Genomic DNA, 20,516 nt, shown 5'->3' with positions numbered 1-20,516 from the left:
GGACCCGCTCACAGAGACTTTGGCAGCCTCACCTAGGGGTGGAGGCACCGCGTAGGATTTCCCCCTTGCCGGGACAGGCTCTGCAAACCCTCGCTGTAACTGGGGCTGCCCAGCACCTGCAGGTCTGGGTGATGGTAATGTGTGCACGTGGGGATGGATCTTTCTTAATCACTGTTCTCTCAGGTAGTAATGATCTGATGCATTACCCTGTATTTTCCTATTTGTTTAAGTGCACTACTCTGTCTTTTCTTACTGCATGTTTTCTGTATTATACTGTTATATTATTTAGTTATTTCAAGTACAAGACACTTGCTCTTTTCACTGTGGTGTCTGAGTTTAATTGGTATCCCTAATCAGCAAAACAAGCACCCTGAATTTTTAAATGCACTCCAAATAGAAAAGTTGCTGCCCGGAGTACTGGCAAGCTAGTGAAGGGCAAATGAGGAAGCCAACCCTTAAGAAAGTGGCAACACAGTATTTGCTGATGTTTACCTGCCAGGGCATCCACATTCTGCTCCCATTTAGATTATACCATAGTTTTATGGAAGATTTGTACCCAGCCCTAGTCAGAATGCTTGCTTATATGTATCCTGCAAACAGAACAGTTGTAAGTAATAAAGATAGAGTGATAAGCACTATTTTGCATATGCTTTTAAGAGATTTAACTATACACTGAAGTGTAGTGAAAGCTTCTTGATAACCTGTATTCCTTATTAAGTAGAGTAGCAGCTGAAGTGTTGGGGAGTAAAAGGTAGAAGGGTAATATTATATTGCTTGTTGAAACTTATTAATGATATTTATTAACACAGAAGGCAATAACCCATGATTTACACATTTAAAAATGCATCTGTGAAGCTAGGGTCCATTTTTTATTCTAGCTGTTGCTTTATCAGGAAGAGGATACAGAGGATTTGCAAGCATGCCACCAATACTTCAGTACCTGGTAAAGAAGAATAGCCCTCAAAGTGTAGATCTCTCAGGTTTTGACCAAGTTTTAGCAGACATTGGATCTGCTATTATAATCCACCCCCTATGCTTCTGGTAAATGAACTGTTGCAGGAGATACAAGAATATCACATATCAGCTAGCTATGGCATTCAAACACTACATTTACTTTCATATAAACCATTCTGTAAAATACTCTCCATTCAGTGCAGTCACTAAGGTATAAAAGATATGAATATTACTTATGCGTCAGTGGAATTGCATTTGGAAATTAAAATTCTGCTGTGTGACAAAGACAAGCTACAAAACCCCCACAGATTTATGAAGGAGAAATAAACAGAAAATGAAAAATAGCATTGATCCAAAGATTTACAAGTATCATATATCCGGTAAAGTATGTTATAAAATAAAATGATCCAACATCAACAAAAAACAACTAAACTATGTTGGTTTTACACAAATCTTTCTTCTCTTAGGCCTTGTAGTTTGATTTTGCTACACATTTTAACCTCAGTGCTTTCTCCTGGTGAACCACTAATTGATGAATATTTCAAAGAGTTTTGCACTTGCCCTTATGAGAAGAGAATGAGCAATAGGAGCATTTTCATGAACCATCACCTTTTTTTTTTTTAATAAGCACCTATGGTGGTTGCTATGTTTTTCCTGGAGATAAATGAAAAATGTCTGGAAAGGTGGAGCATAGACAGCAAGCATTTTATTCGACTGATATATGTTTTTTCCAATTCTCATGTCCTCTTTACCAATATGTGGATTAAAGCATCTATAAAACATGCAGTGAAAATGGATTTAGGCATTTAAGTAAAAGAATGACATAGAACTGTAATAGCAGGACCAAGAGGGAAGTCACAACTTGTATTTTTAATAATCCATTCTTAGACAAATAATTTTCATTGTGTGGGTGCAGGACTCAGTATATGACCCAAAGTTGAGAACACTCAGCCATCCTTGCTCTGATAGGGCCTGTGTTATTAAGAATTCTGAGATATTTTGTCTTGCCAAGTACCTTTCTCAAACCTAATGTCCTCAGACTCGCATGTAATATTTATTGCTGAGGAAGAGGCCATCAACTAAGCTATCTGCACTGTTCTGCAGGAGAAAGAAGGCAACAACTTCCTTTGGTTCCCTATTTTTGATGCTATGAGAAACGTGAAAAGATAGAGCTAAGATGACCTTTCTAGAATTTTTTCTTCCTTTAACCTGGGGGGAGTAGTATCTTATACATGTAATGCATCTATTGTGACTATCCTGGGAACCAGTGACAAGGAAGATGTGCTGCCCATTTAGTTTCCAAATTGTAAAAATCCAGTGCTGCGTCAAGGCACCTCACATCTTCCAGTGTCTGGAAGCATCAATTAATTAGCAAATCAGAAAATTGTTAAGACAGGATATGTTCGGGTCCATCTATGCTTTCACTTGGTGTACAGCCAAACTACACTCCCGATCACTGAATGGCCATACTGCCATGATGGTTAAAACTCCAACCATTTTCATATCCTCAACACTAAACTGTCCTATTTTCCCTCTAATCCCTCTTTATAAAACAGATCTCCCATGGACACATCTTAAATGTCCTATAACTGACAGGTTACTAGAAAATTAAATGCTTATGTTATCCGTCAAAGTTTTGGTTAGTAACAATCAGATAATTATTAATCTTCAAAATATATTGAAAAATATCTGAATCCAAACCTGGAAATGTTAATGATGAAATGGTAAATTAATTATGAAATTTATAATCTGGATCATTTATCTATTATTTGTTCTCCACATACGACTTCAAGCTTTATATTCAATAATAGCCTTTTATCAATCTATACATAACGTGCTAATTTGATTGAATAAGTTCGCACTGTCTAATAGCAGTAATTACATTATACTTAGAAATAATTAGTTACAGTATTGGTAAATTCTGTTTTATACTTCCTTCATCTGGATTGTGATAGAAGAATAGGATTGTAACCGACCTAAATATCCTGTTGAAGCTTATGAAAATCAAAATCTGATAAATTCTATTTTCACAAAGGCAACGCAGCACAATCATTGAGATTTGCACATAGCTGTAACTTTGCATGGGGTTTATCTGAAAAATAAGAGTAATTAATAAAATAATAGCAGTATGTTCTCAGTAATGCTCACACAATATTGTAAGCACAAAAGCATCAATGCCTTCTAATTTCTTTTTCACCATCTGTAAAACAAACAAAGATTGCTATATATTTATCAGGTGACTCAAGATTTTTAAAGGTCTGATGAAATTTAAGACTGTATCTGAAAAAAAAACCCCAGACTTCATAGTTCACTACAGTGTCGGTTTTAAAATAAAAGTTTTCTACTCCCACACAACACCTACATCTTCTTTAATCCTCAGAGTAGTGTCTTTATCATATGTCAAGATTTTATATAAATCTGTTCTAAATTGCTTTATTTTTTTCCCCCCTCCTATCCCAGGTTTCCGATGTGATGCTATTTTTCTGCCAGGTAGAAGTCCAAATAGAAGTTTGATTATTTGGTAAACCTTAATAAAGCTGGAATACTGATACTGTGTTTTTCAAACTTCTTCTTTCAGGGCTTTTACTGTGAATCTCTTTCATCATAAAGGAACAATGAAACAGATGTGTCTGAGGATTCGTGTCAGAGGAGTTTGCAAGACCAAACCCACTTCAAATGTCTGAAGAAATCCTAAGAGCCACAAATGGAGGTCTGCTGTCAGAAGGTGGAGTATTCAGTCTCTCTTCATGAATGATGGTGAATTGATCGCACAGGAAGGAGTGCAAAAACTCTTCAAAGGGATAAAATGAAAAGCAGAAAAGTCAAACACTACATGAAAAGTGAAAGTTTATGGTGATATTTAAATTTTTCAAAGAACATGCCAATGAAAAAAGAAAGTGTAATTTTAGAAGTCCAATTATCTGCGTATCACAAATGCAGTGGGTTGTATATAATGCATATAAGTCCAACAGAAAGTTGGATTACTAGCTGTGTTGAAGTATACACTGTAACTGCTGTTGCCTGATCTTCAGTACGCTTTATGTCAGTCAATCATGAGGGTTAAGGAAAAATAGGATTCAGAAGCAAATATCTTCAAATTGAAATACCACACTATACTGCAGAGTGTGTACTATGATTTGTATATGGCTATTGAGAGATAAATACCATACATCAATTTGCAACGTAATTGGAATTGTACCTGTGGTAATCAGACGCGAGCTATGGGATAAATAAACAAAGGAAGACTGACAAAGCAAATTTTGTAGAAATTTATATCAATTTGCAGAAACTACTATCCATATCCTCAACTAGAACCTCTGAGTAAAGAGTGCGAAGAGGTTACATAAATTAATCAGAGCATACAGTACAGCTTTCAAAGGTCTCAAGGTGCACAAGACTACTGACCTGTGCATTCTATTTATTGCTCTTTGCAGTTTTACTTCTTGGTGTTTTGGACTTTCAGAATGGATGGATCTGGGCACCGAAGTCATTGCAAAATTGACCATCTGGCAATCCACCATCATTTCAGCTGTGTGTAATGTAGGAAACTTAAATGTAGTAGGTTTTCAGATTCTGTGGAACAGTTCTTCCAGAACTGTTGACAGTTCTTCATAAAGAAATAAATGCCAGCAGAAGAACAAAAGAAATTATGATGAGAGCTCTAAGTGACACTGCAAAGAGATGGGCTTCTTTTGACATTTAGAGTTACCTGGCAATGTGGTATAAGACAAAAGCATCTGCATGACGCAAAAGAATTTAATAATTCTGTAAATCTATGGTTGACTTCTTTGGGAAGTTTGGGAGGGAGAAGATTCTGGGAAATAAGAACATGTATAAAATAATTCCTGAAGACTTTTAATTTTTGATGGTATGTATCCTGCCTTTAGGTTTTTTTTGGTGCAGAATCTAGAGAAAATCCATGGATTCTGAAGTGGTAGCTCTGGGTTTGTCTTGGTGTAAAATGAAAGAAATGAGAGCTGAATTTTGTCATCTGCCTTCAGTCATAGAGTGGCTTGAAGCTTTGTGAACTTGTTAACAGAACAAAGAAAGAAGATAAATATAACGGCAAGAGAGTTTTTTCCTTTCCTTTATGTTTCTAGTTCTGTTTCAGAGAAGAAAGAAGTTTCCTTCCACCAGGAGGGAAAATGCATTGTGACTAAAATAGTATTAGACTGCTTCCTATGAATTTTCTGAAATCACAGAAGAGTAACAGCAAAAAAGAGCAAACAAATACTGCTGCATGAATAGATTAGAAAAGTAAGCCATATTTTACAGCATATATTTCAGAAGTTCTGAAGCCAGAAGGCATTGTTACATCTCCTGCATAACAACAGGCCTTAGACCTTTCTTTAACTTTCTGTTTAAATTTCTATCTAATTGAAACTTAATAACAACAAGAACCCAGTTTTGACTTAAAGTATTAACAGCTTTGTAGAACTTGCTGCACTATTTCGTAGGTTTTTCCAAAGGCAATTACCATCATCATCAAAACTCCCCACTTGATTTCTAGCTTGAATTGATCTAGCTTCAACTTCCAGCTAGTGGATTTTCTTCTGTCTTTGCTGTAGTGAGAAGCCTCCTATTATCAAGTTCATTCCCCAAAGCACTTACAGACAGTGAAGAAAGCCACACTATCCACCATAAACATATTTATTTATGGATGAAGGATAAAAGACTCCATCTGTGAAGCTTATCAAAGGGAAGGTTAAATCATTACTTTGAATAATATTTGAACCTAACATAATAACTTGGAGGGGAAAGGTTTTTATTCACATGAGCTGAACAATGAGGTAGGTATACAGTCCTTTATTTTTTGAAGTATTAGTAACACATAGAGGTCCAGATGAGTTTCAGACTGGCAGTTTCTGTCTAAGTGACAGCAGCCACAACTTGTTTCTTGCAAGCAGAGATGACTCAGACTGCAGCTCTGGAAAGTGCAGCTAGAAGACAGTGAAAATGTTGTCTTGGCTCTGTGTATGTGTTCTGATCCATGCTTCAGCTTAATGGATAATGTCTGGACTGAACCTTGTACACATTTCTGGCATGTTTTCATTGAAGGGTACAAAACCAACTGTCATTCACCCTTCTGACAGAGGTAGCAATGTAAATGAGAAAGTGTCCACCAGCTCATCCAGCCAACTCCCCTGCACTTGCTCACAATGCAATGGAATAATGTGCAATGGAAAAAAGGGCTGAAAGGAACTGGAAAATGAGGGGGCTTTGGGCTTCTCCATATTTGTTCCTACAAGTTCTGCAGTCACAGAAAACAGACTGAGTACAAGCCCCTTAAGTGTGTTACATCCCATTAGAAAGGGGATTTCACTAAGGGAAATATGTGCATCGGTAAAGGGTTTAGCTGGAAAAAATACCCAAGACTTAACTTCAGAAGTGTTAGTATTATTGTTGGTTATGTATTTGGCCATGTTTTATTTCTAGTTACTACAAAAACAATTTTTATATATATATATATATATATATATATATCTCAAAGTTATTATACACATTCCAAGGGTCACTTTTCACAGATCGGAGCACTCTTGACTACTAAAGATACCTTGGTTTAACCCATGGAAGGAGCTGATACAGCAGCTCCGAGTTTTGAAACAAGAGCATTATATATATTTGTCTCTTCTCATGATGCCAGCACGCTGGTGGGTATCATAAAATAAGAAATATATAACTGTTAAGAAAATATGCTGTTTGTATTATAGTAATAAATATGTGAACTCATAGATAAAGATTTGGTGCAAAACCTTTCTCTTTTAGTGGAAGACAGAACAGGGAGCAGATTTTTCAAAAAATAAAGGAATACCGATTTCCAGGATAGTAAAGCAAAAAAAAACCAACCAAACTTAAGCAGAGTATATAAACAGCACATAGTAGTCATCACTAAAACCCTGACAGTTTTGTCCAAAGCTTGTACTGGATGATAAATATCATATAATTTCACTTGTAATAAATATAATCTGCTAACTGCACCATAATTTACATATTAATACAAATAAAAGGAACACAATAATGGCAAACCTTGGTAGACTAAGTGAAAAAAATAAAGCAGGGTAGAATTCAAACCATGCATCCTACTGGATGGAGAGTATATAAGGTTTGAATCACCCATCACACAAGCCTACATGATCTGTATATAAAATTTTCTAAGACACAATTATTTTTTAAAGTACATAATATAAGCAGAGGATAAAATGTTATTCAAGGATGACCTTGCACACAGGATGTAATTAATATATGATGAGGGAATTGGTTGTCTTTGTGAATGCCCAAACTGGAGCTTCCTGCAAAGGCTAGTGTTGGCACGGGAAAAATTGAGATTAATACCACTCAAAGCAAAAGCTTTTGACTGTAGTAGGTAGCTAAATCTGCCCTTGTCTGTACCGATAAAGGTCCCCTGGACTTCAAAGGATCCATAAAGCCAAGTTCAAATTGGATTCCGATATAAATAAGGATTCTAGACTCTGCATCCAGGTCTCCATATATGTGTCCATGACAATGCAAACACCCAAACTCACAAATGGCTTTCTGGTTTTTGAGTAGAAAAATGTATTTTCAAAGAAACCTGATATGTGTTTTATAGCTTGCCCCCTCTGACACTGTGATGGAGAAATGTATACTCAGGCTGATAAAAATTTGATTCTATTATGATTCACAAATCCCTTTCCTAATTTTATCAGAAACAGGTGTTTCAGAAAACTGTACCTGCTTTCTTGATCAAAATGTAAAACCTGACCAAGGATTCACGTAGGTTACTTGACCTTTCTTTAAAATGGGATATTTGGAATTCAGCCTACCCAGTTCAGTCAGCAACTATTTATGTGCTCTATATGTTTTCATCAAAAGAGTAGTATTAGTATAAAAAAAATGAAAACATTCAGGGTTTAGGATGTGCTATTTGGACCACAGGTGAATGCACAGTTTTAACTACAGATATGACATAAAACACTATGTTGGACACCAAGTTCTGCAACAGACTATTTGCAGACCTTTGATTTAATTCTCAGATGAAGCAACAAACTCTTATCACAGGATCACAGAATCACTATTAGGGAGATATATTCATAGTTGGCACTCTAAGGTTATGCTATGAAGAAAATCTCGTTCCAGGCAAAAGCTGACCTAGGAATAATATGCAAAAATGGACATGGAGAAGAGTAACCTCAAGAGCAACAAAATTAACTATAATAAGGTATAGTAAATACTGAAAGTGCAAACTGAAAGTGGTGCTCCAAATACCTGTTGAGTGTCTAATGTAGAATAAATAGAAAAAAAAATCTCTTTGGAAGGTAAGTAGGAGCAGAATTTTATAGCAGTATTACAAATAGCTAAAATTAGCCTCTCATAATGTCTCAAAATGTATGTGATAGCTCATATACATTTTAAGTAGCTCTTTGTAGGGCAAACTTATCATAAGTAAAGCAATGTGATGCAAAAAGCTTCCTCTTCCATACATACAAGATTTCTCTATTTAAGACATTTGAATGCACTTTCAGTATCATGTGACCATCTCTTCACACAGAGTGAGTGTAAAAAGCAGATGATAATGATCTGTGCCTTTGCACACTGGTATGAACATCAGGGCTTTTGGAGACTTACATGAATCCATTACTATTAATAGGAGCCAACATTGTATAAATTCTGTTTTGATGAGAAAATGGATTCAGGAACTTTTTTAACTTGAACTGCTTTTAGCTATGCTAGGATGAGATACATAATAGGCCTTCCAAAGTACTTACCTCCCACGTCAGACGTCAAAGGAAATACACAAGTTCAGCACTTTATCTTTTATACCTCTTTTACGCTGAGAAATGAATCTCTCTTCTAATTAAAGAAATGCAGATGGGAACCCTGGGGCAAGATATGGTGTGGGCTGTGCGAAGAACCAGTTAGGAAACACAAGACTAAAATGATCCTGCTCGTGGATGAGGATGTTAGTTTTTCTTAATGTAAACCAGGTTTTTTTTGTCTTCTCATTCAGCAATGAGCTCTGCTCACGTGAAACTGTCAGATGAGGCCAAGATTTCCAGTTCAGTGTTGAGTTTGATGTCTGCTTGGGAGAACCAAAGCGAAAACCAAATCTCTCTGCTCCCCTCCACATCCTTCCATTTTGGCAAAATTTCAGATAGTGTGCAAAATGTTTTGCAGTAGCAAAAAGCAATGACATGAAGATACTGGACTGCAAAAGTTGTTCTGACATGACTGAATAGCTCTGGCTGAAACAGAAAGACAGGAATAGTTTTTACTCATTTAATATGTAACATTTTTACTTTTCCTCTTTATGTTTCCTTTCCATTAATGGATTAGACATGCACTTCTATAACCCTGAAGAACTAATAACAATTTGGTATTCCATCAGCATGTCATAGCTTGATATTATTTGATTTTGTGTCATGAATTTATTACACTTTAATTCAAGTATTAACCTAAGGAATGGCATCCTTACATGAATAAAAAGCAGGATAGATTACATACATAAGTATAAGCTACAGTAACCAATTTAATAAAAAAAGTTATATTTTCCTTCTATGTAAATTTATAAAACACTCTCACTTCTCACCCAGTACTTGTCTGTGAACTGTGTTTGACTGGCTTGGGTGAATACATGCAAATGAAAAAGCTACTTTATTCTGACTAAATAACATGTCACATTAAGTTAAGAAAGTGAGCTGCTGTAGAGGAAACATTAATTAAATCAAGAACTATATGCTCAAACTTGGAATGTATTTGGAACTGCTCTAAGAAAAAAAGAAAAAAAAGAGAAAAGAATCCCATCTCAAACTGTATTCAGAAAGCTGTAGGTGGAAGCAGACACAGTCATAGTCAAAAATCTGCAAGTCTGCTGTAAGAAGCTTGATACTAGTTATATATCAGCATATTACTAAATGTGTGTTTCATTCTCCAAAGTTTTTACAGTTGCCTCATTGTCAGATGTTCAGTGCAAGTTTATGGCCATATGAAAGAAAGACAAAATATATAAATATGTACATACATAAATTTTTGCAGGTTTGTGTTAGGGAGGGTCAATATACTGCATTATAATGCAGTGGTTTTGTGGTTTTTTGGTTTGGTGTTTTTTTTTTTTTAATAGTGTCAGAGAGTAGAGTAACAGAAGATTCTTACCCTATTATTTTCGAGCTTTGTTTTAAAAATAAAACTTAGTTTAAAAGGAAGTATTACTGGCAAATCTATAGGTTCCCTTCAAAAGAGACTATTCAAACCCCATAACACATCCTTATGATAAATGTGCATTCATTATGCACTGCTGGTTTTAAACTTTGAATTCATCATGATAGTGGAGAACTTTACATTCAGATATCATGTACTTGACCATTTAATAATGTTTATAATTTCAAAATAGCAAGTTCTCTTTGTGAAATCTGATAATCAACATAAAATTGATTGATTATCATGCTGTATGGGCACTGTACATTATTATTATAGAGATTTACCCCACAGATGAATGTTGTGTGAAATGGGAACCACATTCAGGTGGGTTTTTTCCATATTGCCTCACGCAATCAGCCATAGCTCTTCTTTTAGAAATAAACATTAATATTGGAAGTCTGTATATGTTTCATGGTTTATACACACCCTGTCCAGAGTGATACGGGTTCGGTTCACTACTTGTATCTAGATAGATTCCAGTTTGTAGCTTGATACTCTGATGCCCATTTTGTACAGAAGATAAAAGATGCTAGAGGAGAAGGTAAGCTAAGAAAAAACTGTTTAGAAAAAACAAGGGGAATTTAAGAGAACTGATATGACAGATTGCATGGTTGTATTTCAACTATTAAGGTACAGCAGATTGGGAAAAAAAACCCCAACAAAACAAAAAAACCCAAAACCCAAAGAATTAAACATCTGTCCTCTTCTACTTGGAAAAAGAAAAACTATATACACCCTTACTGAAGGTAAATTAACAACTGAGAAGTGCATCAGATAGTAATAAAAAAATAAATATTCTTGGATTACTTGGTATTTCATGGTATTCATTTATCACAGTAGATTATATGGAAGTTACTTGCTCAGTATGAACTTCAAACTCAGTAGACTTTGGTATCCCAACCAGAAATGTAAAAAGATTTAGAGACGACAGTGAAAGGGTCTAAGTGCTTAAATCAGAGATAAATATCCAGAAGTTTTCTTCAGAAGGTTCCACAGTATTAAAGAAGTATTTAAGAGGTCTCACCTATGCCCGCTTAATCAAACTTCTTCTATTCTGATCAGAATATTAAATTCTCACTAGAAGAACATTTCAGCCAGTAAAGTGGCTTAACATAGACAGTGAGCTACAGGGAGGAGGTGAGGGGGAGCTAAAAGCTTTGTCTCTAAAATACTCTGCTGAGGTTTGGTAGAGGCCTGAAGTGCAGCTGGAATACAAGAATAGTGAAGATTAGCACATAATTTCTGATCTTTCCTTCAAAACAAGTATAGATTACAGCAATTCATAGCTAGAAACTTCAGCACATCTGTTGTATTGAATGGTATCTGAAGAGCTGCTATGGCACTAAATAACACTGTGCCTATAAGTTTACATGGCTTATATTATGTTATAATCAGTGATGGATGTCTACTTCCACAGCATCACTCCCATGTCGCATACATTTAGTTTGCTAGACAGGAATATGGAGTAATGTTAGAGTAATGCAATGACCACCTGCCTGAAAGGAGCCTTACCCATATGTAACACCAAGGCGAGCTCACTGAATGTTATGCATTTCATACATCATGACCACCATTCATTCATTTCTAAAAAATTCACATTCACAGATTAGGTGTTACTTTTATATATGTTGGCTATGTAAAATCTCATCCATGATTCTAAAATGTATTTTTATCAAAAGAAAACCAACCATAAATATTGCTGCTTCAAATGTAAGCCCATAGGGTAACCATCTTTGCTCCCTTTGAAGTTTACAGAATCACAGAATCATCTAGATTGGAAAGGACCCTGGAGATCATCTAGTCCAACCGTTCGCCTAGCACAGTTCCCACCTACAGCATATCCTTAAACTCTAAGGTTAGAGGGTTAGGGTTAGGGACCCTACTCTTGAACACCTCCAGGGATGGGGACTCCATCACCTCCCTGGGCAGCCCATTCCAACACCTAACAACCCCTTCTGTAAAGAAATGCTTCTTAATATCCAGTCTAAACCTTCCCTGGTGCAACTTGAGGCCATTCCCTCTTGTCCTACCGCTTGTTACTGGGTTAAAGAGACTCATCCCCAGCTCTCTGCAGCCTCCTTTCAGGTAGCTGTAGAGGGCGATGAGGTCTCCCCTCAGCCTCCTCTTCTCCAGACTGAACACCCCCAGTTCCCTCAGTCGCTCCTCGTACGACCTGTGCTCCAGACCCTGCACCAGCTCCATTGCCCTTCTCTGGACACGCTCGAGTCATTCAATGTCCTTTTTGTAGTGAGGGGCCCAAAACTGAACACAGGAATCGAGGGGCGGCCTCCCCAGTGCCGAGGACAGGGGTCAGATCCCTTCCCTGTCCCTGCTGGCCACGCTATTGCAAACACAAGCCAGGATGCCATTGGCCTTCTTGGCCACCTGGGCACACTGCTGGCTCCTGCTCATCAGGCTGTCAATCAAAACCCCCAAGTCCCTCTCTGACTGGCAGCTCTCCAGTTTAGTTGATACTTAAAGAAAAGTGTTCTGATTTCAAGCAAGTTCCTGCTGTCAACTTCACGTAAAGAACATAACTCAAAAGCATCAGCATGTTATGGCCAGTGTAATGAGTAAAGACTATGATTTATAGGGCACAAAGGATGAATGACTGTGTTGATTTCCCAACAACACCTGTGGAACAAAGCATAGACAAGGGACAGTACAAAAAGAGGTTGAATTATTGCTAGTGTGCAGCATTTAAGGAGTTTTCTCTAAATATATGGGCAAAATGTAGTAGTTAAAAAAGCACATTATGCTGAAGGCAGAGGTCATCAAAGATTTACACACTAAACCAGCTTATAATTGAGCTGGAGGATTCTGTGGAATCTGCAAGTGTCTTTGCTATTCAATGATGAGTTATAAAGGAATTTACCAATAATTATTTTTCCCTAAAATATATATCTTGATATAACTTTAAATTTTTCTTTTAATAATTTTAGTTTTTCAAACTCTTACTGTAAAGGGATAATATGAAACAGAGGGCATATTTAATCAGATGAAAACTTCACAACCCTACATATCAGTCCATAATTCCACTCTGGGTGAAGAAATAACTTCTCACTGTTTTGGGAACTCCTTTTTTTCCTTTTTTTTTTTTTCTCTCTTTAAGTAGAGGATCCTAAAAGTAAGTATGAACATCAGGTTTTCACTTTATTTTCACTTTATTTTATTATTTTATTTATTTTCACTTTATTTATATATTTTGCTTTGTTTTCTGGTGCTAGACAGGTCAGATATGCCTGAAAAGAAGTTCAAATTATTCTCACTGCTTTGTAAAAATTCAAATTATGTATCTGAAAATATATTTTAGCTTTTTATACCTTGCTTTAAACCTTTAGGCTTTTATTTATTAGGTTTTATTTAAATCCTTCCCCATGACTTTTATGAAATTTTACTATAAATTTGCCAAAAAAGTATTTTTCTGGTACATAATTGTCATTAAAACAGCACATTTGGATGAGCTTTCCTGAGAAGCCTGTATAATGTTGAGATGTTGTTTTGTGCAATCTATCTCTGAAGGAAACACTTATATAAAAACAGTTTTCAGAAGAACATTAAAATTTTTTTGAATCAATAGGCTTTTTACATTCCTTAAAATATATTCCATTGTTGTCATTAATTTCTGTGTCCCTGCTCATTGTAAATATGAATACAAATCCCTCACAGGCCTATATTTCTATGAATAATTTTTCTTTTTCAATAACCAATATTTGTTGTTTGAATTGAGCATTGTAAATGGAAAAAAAAAGTTCAGCAGAAGAGACATACATTTAAAATGGACTTCTGAGAAAAGGATACACTTTATACACAAAAATGAGAAAAATAACAGGTGTTACTAATTCTCTATATAACTTTTGTTACGTTGCTTTATTTTCAGCATGACAGTGTTCATATGTTTTTGTACAGAAGCCATCACACAGGATTAACAAATGGTTAGGTTCAAAATTGCCATCTATAAGAAAGGTTAGAGGTTGTCTTATGCCATTAGGTCTCCTGAGAAACTCAGTGATTTCCATTTGTTTCCACTTTTTTCAGGTTCCTTTTAAGACAGGCACTGAACACCGAGAACCAACAAACCAGCCATCACTTTCTTTTTTCCACCTTGCTGTCCCCAAAACCAGCCGAACTCTAGTTCCACAATTTTCTCTCATCACACTAAAATCACCTTGCTGGAAAAACAGAGACTCATAACACAAAAACAATGAATAAGAATTGCAGTGAAAATCATACCTAAAAGCAAATATAGAGAGGAACTGTAAGAGTTTGAAACATTGCAATAGGCTATCCCATCACATAAATTAGAAATATGACTAAAATATTAAAATGTTGAATACTTTTTAAAGTGTGTGCATTAGATATGTAACCAGAGCTAATGAGAAGTATCTCTAATTTCAGAGTAATAGAGAATATAGAAAATACAAGTGATAATCACTTTAAAAATTGATACAATACTAATAACAATCTTAACATTTTAAATCAAATTTCAGAAGCCTTCAGACACTCTTGTTATATAGTAGGAAACAAGATCCGTCTCATAATATTCTTGACAGTTTTAGCCAAAATAATGCTAAGGACGACAGCAAGATTTCAAAGCCTACCAAAGTATTGCAGCCAAATATTTCTATTTAGAATCTACGCCGTGTGTGATCTCTGAGTAAGCTGTCTTGAAAGCAGACTCTTCATCTTAATTTGAAAAAAAAACCCAACTCTAAATTTCCCCGTCAGAGATTCAGATGATGTTATTCCACCTGATGTCCGTTACAGTTTATGTTCACTTCTATATGATTATTATTATTAACAGTAACATAAGCATCTTCATCACTGTAATAACTAGGGACCCTAGTTATAGATGAAGATTTCAATGTGCAAGACATTGTGAAAACACAGAAATAAAAGAAAAAAACACCCTCCCTATAACTATTTTTACAAATATCAAACCAGAAGTAGATAAGGAGATATTGCTAAGAGGAACCAACAAGAAAAAAAAATATGTCCTGTAATAGCCACTGGCCTCAGTACCCTGTGTACTCTGCCAAGTTCTCCACACAAGGAGCTTTGACAGGGGAACTGAAGACAGTAACTTTTCATACTGCTTGGCCTTCCACGCCTATTTACTGCATGCACCAGTCTGTCCCTGCACATGGAGTGGGAGACAAAAAAAACCCCTTTTGTCCAAGAGAAAATTAACAAGTGGATATAGACCAGAATTGGAGGCTGGCCAGAGGTGGGAGCCAGTGCTGCATTAATGATTAGAAGTGGAAAGGGACAGACCTTGAGAAGCCTTGAAAACAGAAACTTCTCTAATCAGTTGTTACAGAAAGCAGCGAGAAGTGAAGTGCTGCGTGCGGGAAATTGGTATGTCACAACCAATGGACTAACAGAGTGTTCTGTAGATCATATTAGAAGGTACTGAGCAGTGCAAGGAGGCTTTTCTGGTTTTTGCATTGAAGTGAGAAGCTTATAGCTCTCCACTTGCACTAATTCTCACTGTTAAGGCTTAGAAACCAGCCTCAGGTCCATGGTAGCTATTGGATCTATGGACAGATCTGCCGCTGGTACACAGCAGCTTGATGCAGAGGTGACAGTGGGGTGCCAGGGGCCATGGAGGGAGGCCGTGGTGAGAGGTGGCAGCTCCCAGACTCCACGCTTTAAACTCAGAAAGATCTCAAAAGCGATGAAGTGGAACAAAGGAAAGCTGATAGCACCTGTGCACAAAGCAAGGAGCCCAAACAACCATCAGCCCCTTCCAGAGGCCATGTCTCCTGACTTTGTTTGAATTTCTACAAATGTGCAGAAGATGTAATTGGAAAAATAAAAGCCTGAGTTTTTTTTATCCCCCTTCAAGAGCACCAAATTAATTCTCCTGTGAAAAGAATAAAACAGTGTGGGCTGCTCAGCTTAAAGGAGAGGAGAACAAGGGGGAGTGAGACAGTTTTAGAAGACCATCTAATGACTGATTTCTGTCATGGATAAAAGAAAATAAATTTCCTTCAACTCCACAAAATTAGATACTAGAGGAAAACTACTGTAATATAGGAAGACTTTTTCTCTAGAGTGCCCACTAGTGAAGGTCTTTAGCAGATTAGAAACACCTGTAAGGTGGGACAGAGACATCTTGTGGGAGTGGGTGGGCTAGACGGTCTTCTGAGATTCCTCTCTGCTGGGTTTCTTCTTCAACCACTTCAGTCAAAAGACAAGTATATCTGTGATTTGATTAAACAACTTTGAAAAGACATCAAGGCTTCATTTGAAGACTAAAAGGAATGTAGAATCCTATTAAAGTTTTTTCTTATTCATCTTCACTTCTAAAAATATCTGCCTTGTCATTTAAATTATTCAAACTTTAATGTGTAGCCTTTGGTCTTTCATTTGTTTGGTCCATCAACTAACTTTTTTTCATCTTGAGATATAATTTAATGCTTCTAAGGTTTGTAGACACATACATATCAGAACTAATACTATTTGTAATATTGGTATTCATATTGATTTCAAATATGGAATATTAAAATACTCACAGGTTGAAAAAGTCCAGTTTCAGCATTATATCCTTGAAATCTTCTTTTTTTTAATATATAAATTCAGCTAGCATAGAGGACTGAGAAAAAATAATATTCAGTCCTGTGACTTAAAATGCACCCAAAATCCATTTGGTATGAACAGCTTTTTCAGAGACAAAGATATAATGAGCTAACTGAGGGGAAATCCTGAGGAAAGAAAATACTCAAAGCATCCTTCAATAACAGGAAAAACAGGGCTGTACACAGACAGCAATACAAATAAGGTTGCAAGTGGCTGCGGAAGTAGCAGCTAGTCCATTAACTGAAAAGAAGAATCCATTTTTCCATTGATTAAAGTGAGTAATACCAAATTAACTTTGTGACATAATGCATGCTGGAATAGCTTTATATGGCTGCTTTTAATAATGATACATACATATAAACCCAAGAGTATAGGTCATCTGCTCTTAATATAAAGTGATAGTATCAAATAGAGGATAACAGGGAATGACTGAAACTCACGTAAATGGAAGTGTCTGTGACTGAACTTGAGACCAAGAGGGACAAGAAAGCCTGATGAGAATTTTAAAGAGGTTGTTCAAAGAAGAAGGGAAGAAAATGGAGGGAGATTTTGGATCAGAAAGAAAAAAAAAAACAACTTCATTTTGGAAGGAATTCTAATTTCAACTTTGTCTAAATGTGGATGTTGTGTTGGGGGATATGGTGTAGGGGAAAAATTTGTAGAGTAGACCTGATGGTTGGACTCGATCATCCCAAGGATCTTTTCCAACCTGAATGATTCTGTGATTCTGTTAATACGTAAGAGCATCAAGATTTTGTTTCACCTCCCCTATATTAATGAAAAATAATATGCATCATTCAGATGCACAACAAAAGGTATAATCATAGTATTTTATATTCAAAAGATTATGTTTGGGTTTTGTCTTACAAAGTCCAGTCATCAACTAAAAATCACTGCTATGATATAAATTAGGTGGAAAAATCTCTTGGTAAGAAGTTTAAGCACATGATTGGGAAAAGCTGGCAACCTGTCACAAGTGGAGCTTCCCATGGATAGATATTGGGCTCAATGTTGTTTAATAATCTTCATGAATGATCTGGTTGATGGAATCAAGTGTACCTTGATGAAGTTTGCTGATACCAATCTGGGTGGGGAAGTGGACACTTGGGATGGGAGAGCCACCCTGCAGGAAAACCTGGATAGGCTGGAAGAGTGGCCTAACAAGAACCTCAGGAAGCTCAGCAAGGACAAATGTAAGGTCTTGCACCTAGGAAAACATCAGGAGTGCAGCACAGGCTGGGATCTACCTGACTGGGGAGCAGCTCTGTGGAAAGGGACCTGGGGGTCCTGGTGGACAACAAGCTCAACATGAGTGACCAGTGAGCTGCAGCAGCAAAGAAAGTCAACAGGATGCTGTGTTGCATCAACAAGGGCATCACCAGCAGAGATAAATAAGTCATCGTCCCACTCTACTCAGCGCTTGTCAGGTCACACAATGGAATACTGTGTTCAGTTTTGGTCCCCACTATACAAAAAAGATGTGGACAGGCTGGAGAGGGTCCAGAGGAGGGCCACAAAGGTGATCAAGGGACTGGGAAACCTGCCGTGTGAGGAAAGACTGACAGAATTGGGTTTGTTCAGCCTTGAGAAGAGAAGGCTTAGGGGAGACCTTATCACCATGTTCCTGTGTTTAAAGGGTGGCTATAAAGAAGATGGAGACTCCCTTTTTACAAGAGTCACATGGAAAAGATGAGAGGTAACGGGTACAAGTTACTCCTGGGGAGATTCCAATTGGACACAAGAGGAAATTTTTTCACAATGAGAACAATCGGCCACTGGAATAATCTCCCCAGAGAAGTGGTAGATTCCCCAACATTGGACACTTTCAAAATTCAGCTGGACAGAGTGCTGGGCCATCTTGTCTAGACCATGCTCTTGTCAGAAACGTTGAACCAGGTCGTCCTTGAGGTCACTTCCAATCTGGTATTCTATGAAGTTTCTTGTCCTTTCTGTCACCCTTAATTTCAACACTTTGGCTACTGGACTTCCCAGTAAACTATAGCAGTGGAGTCTGAAGGCTTCTTAGCATTTCCAGCTTCCTTATAGTGAGCTGTACAACTGTACTTGAAGAAACTCCACATAATATGCTTAAATTTGGGAGCCATTTGTAAAACACTGCATTCAAAATAGGATAAGGAGGATATAAGTGAGTGGCATTAATGAAGATTTACAAAGGGCTGCAAGGCCAACATGGCCTTGAAATAACAAAAAAAATTGTTATTTCAACAAGGCCAATTACAAGGTCCTGCACCTGGGTTGGGGCAATCCCCAGTAATACAGACTGAGGGATGAAGTGATTGACAGCAACCCTGTGGAGAAGTAGTTGGGCGTACTGATGGATGAACCAGCAATGTGCACTTGCAGACAAGAAAGCCAGCTGTATCCTGGCCTGCATAAAAGGAAGCGTGGCCAGCAGGTCGAGCAAGGTCATTCTCCTAATGTTATACCCCACCTGCAATACTGCATCCTGTTCTGGGGCTCCAAGTACAAGAAAGAAACGGGCCTGTTAGAGCAGGTCCAGAGGAGGGTCATGAAAATGGTCAGAGGGCTGGAACACATCTCCTGTGATGACAAGCTGAGAGAGTTGGGCTTGTTCAGCATGGAGAAGACTCCAGGTAGACCATTTTGTGGCATTTCAATACTTAAAGGGGTCTTATAAGAAAGACAGAGAGAGACTTTCTGCCAAGGTCTGTAGTGGCAGGACGGGGCAATGGTTTTAAAATGAAAAAGGATAGATTTAGATTGGACATGAGGAAGAAATTTTTTACAATGAGGGTGGTGAAACAGTGGAACAGGTTACCCAGAGGAGCTGGGGATGCTCCATCACTGGAAGTGTTCAAAGTGAGGTTGGATAATGCTTGAAGCAATCTGATCTACTGAAACATGTTCCTTCCCATGTCAGGGGGATTGGACTAGATAATCTTTAGAGGTCCCTTCCAGCCCAAACCATTCTATAATTCTATGATTCTATTTGTTTTCTAAAAAACCTAAGAATTTCAAGAACAGAATTCACGATGATGACCATGTGCTATATGTACCTATGGATAATTTAATTTAACTCCCAAGGTTACAACCAAATTGTTAAGCTAGTATGATAATTTCCACTGAAGACAAATATCACAAAAAATATTCACGGTAAAGAAAAGTATTATTGTTAGAGATTAATAAACATCGGGGTTTTATTCGTTTAGTTTTCTTAGCTAATTTGGTTTCCCATGTATTGATTCCTTCAGTCGCTTTCTATAAATCTTTAAACTGCATTTATAAAATTACAAAGTTCTGCAAAGAATAACAACATAAACATAGCCTGGTTTGCAATTTCCACAGCCATATTTTGTTCTTTGACAAAAACATCACATGAGTTTTCAGAAAACAAAATATCTTAATGTTTTATTTTATTTTTATTTTCAGAAAGGAAAATAATAAAAAGAAAAATACATGCTGGGAACTAAAAGAGAAAATACTGAAAAATAAAAGCTGTTCCTATGGACAAACTGTTCCTGAATGAAAGCAACAAACAAACCAATGAAAAGAAGTTAGCTATCCATCTTCAGGACTCAGGAAGAATGGTCCAATATTTACCAAATGGAAATGATTTCCAAGATGCAGCCATAAGAACTGCAAATCCAAATTTCTCTCAATATCTATGATTTGTTTCACTTTCAGAGCAACTGAAACAGGGATTTTTATCTCTGTGAAATGTTAAGAGTTTCATCAAAAATTTGCAATTCAGGATTTGTTTTACTGGCCACCAAGATACTACTTTTTGCTTCTTTGTAATAAAAGCTAAGAAGCTCCTAGCAAAA

The sequence above is a fragment of the Athene noctua genome, chromosome 4 (assembly GCF_965140245.1).
Source record: "Athene noctua chromosome 4, bAthNoc1.hap1.1, whole genome shotgun sequence".
In the NCBI taxonomy this organism is placed as follows: Eukaryota; Metazoa; Chordata; class Aves; order Strigiformes; family Strigidae; genus Athene; species Athene noctua.
Note: the sequence above shows the minus strand (reverse complement) of the source record.